The 1947-nt window shown below is 42.1% G+C and overlaps 1 protein-coding gene across 1 annotated transcript in view; it reads left to right on the top strand.

Moving 5' to 3' along the window:
- Window positions 1-556: 556 nt before the first annotated feature.
- Window positions 557-1947, top strand: part of LOC115357283 (EGF-containing fibulin-like extracellular matrix protein 2) — a 13565-nt gene continuing 12174 nt past the window's right edge. Inside the window, exon 1 of the mRNA XM_030048707.1 lies at window positions 557-607. The gene's annotated coding sequence lies outside the window, so the exon portion shown is untranslated. The remainder of the gene's footprint in view (window positions 608-1947) is intronic.

The raw sequence follows: 1947 nt of genomic DNA, 5'->3' as shown, positions 1-1947 counted from the left end.
AAGACCACTACAACTTTGAATATTTGGTGGTAAACTGACAAGGCACATAAACCGGTTTTCAGAATAAACCAGAGATTTTGCGTCGAGCTTAAATGGCAACAGGACGGAATGAATGCATGAACGAATGAATGAATGAATGAATGCATGCATGCATGAATGAATGAATGAATGATGAATGGATGGATGAATACATGCAGAGAGCCGCGCGGGTGAGTGGGAAGCAGAGGTTCTGATTGGTTCTCCGGATGATGGACACCGTCAGGCAGGTGAAAGAGTTTCCTTTTTTCCTTTTATTTCCTTTGTTGATGTTCACGTGAGGCGGCGCGTGCTTCCCCGAGCCCGTTTGCTCGTGCACGGAACGCAGCAGCACGAGAGGCGGACACACCTGAGCGTCGTGCCGGTGAGCGGCCGGCAGGTGAGCCGGCAGCGGGGCGGAGCCAGCAGGGGGCGCAGCGGTTCCACAGCAGCAGCAGCAGCAGGAGGAGGAGAGGAGGAGGAGAAGGAGGAGAGGAGGAGAGGAGGAGGAGGAAGAAACTCTTTTGTCAGAAGAAAGAAACCAGCGAACCGCCTGAAACATCCCGAGCTCAGACCCGATCAGCTGCTGCAGGTAAGACACTTTTAAAAAGAGCTTGATTCTGAAATTACTGCGATTTACTGGGACTTTTACTGCAAAACTGCAGCCATCCTGTGTGGTAGTACACAACAAGACAGTGATCTTATAGTACTGGATGGTAATTATTATAGATAGATAGACTGATTGATTGATAGATACTTTATTGATCGGGAAAGGGAAACATTGTTGTTGCAGCCGCTTCAAAATTACAACGAACACAAGAAGTCAAAGTCAGAGTCAGAGTCAGAGTCAGAGTCAGCTTTACTGTCGGCTCTACAGGACGGGACACACAGAGGATCCAAACTGCGTTTCTCTCAGACCCTCGGTGCAGACAATAAACATTTTAGACATAAATAAATAGGGACATGTAAAAAAAAAAAACTAAACTAAAAAGAAAGTTATAAAAAAAAAAAAAAAAAAAAAAGTAGGAAGGCACAGTAGCAGCGGTACAAATTCCAAAAATCCAAACAGTGCAATATGAGTAACAGTAGTGCAACTGGAATAAGACATAGTTAGCAATTCTGAAATATTAAAAAAAAAAAAAACAAAAACAAAAAAAAATTAGAGCGTCATTGGTGCAGATGGTGACTGTGACGTCCTGCAGAGGTCAGAGGTCAGAGGCTCTGTGTGGAATGCAGCACAGGTGTAGGACAGGTACATTATAGGGGAAGGGAGTGCGTGGCGGCCGTGATGGGGGGGCTTGGTGTGACGTCATCAGCGGTGCGGTGTTGATCACGCAGAGCGGAAGGAGAAAGTGTGTGAGCTGACCTCATGAAGAAACCCTGTTCATGTCCTGGTGAGAAAAGTGAGATGCAGAGTCGTAAAATAATAATCAAACATGATCAACCTGAGGAAGTGTCCTGTTGACCAGGGCGGCATTTTTAAATATTCATGTTATTAATGATGAATAATGTTTTCTTGTATTATTTATTTATTTATTTATTTATTGGCTGCAAATATTTAGGAAAGTTTTGCATTTTTCTGATTTTTTTCTCTATTTTTAAATTTATGTTCTAGTATTTGTTTATTTTTTTGTATTTTGTATTTTGTATTTTGTATTTGTATTTGTATTTGTATTTATTTATTTATTTATTTATTTATTTATTTGGTATTTACACTCGTCATTTTTTCCCACTAAAGTTCCAGTAATTTCTTTCTAATTTGCTCCCCACTTGTCCTCCCTGCCTGTTTCCTGAAGGAAATCCAGTGAAGTGTCTCAGGTGTCTGAGGGTTAATTCACCACACTAAAATCTGTGGCAGTGATGATTAATTAAAAAAGATGGTGCCAGACGTTGTAGACATCCGGGGCTTAAGCCTGGGCAGACTGGGGTTAA

The sequence above is a fragment of the Myripristis murdjan genome, chromosome 1 (assembly GCF_902150065.1).
Source record: "Myripristis murdjan chromosome 1, fMyrMur1.1, whole genome shotgun sequence".
Lineage (NCBI taxonomy): Eukaryota > Metazoa > Chordata > Actinopteri > Holocentriformes > Holocentridae > Myripristis > Myripristis murdjan.
This window is presented reverse-complemented; position numbering and strand designations above follow the sequence as displayed.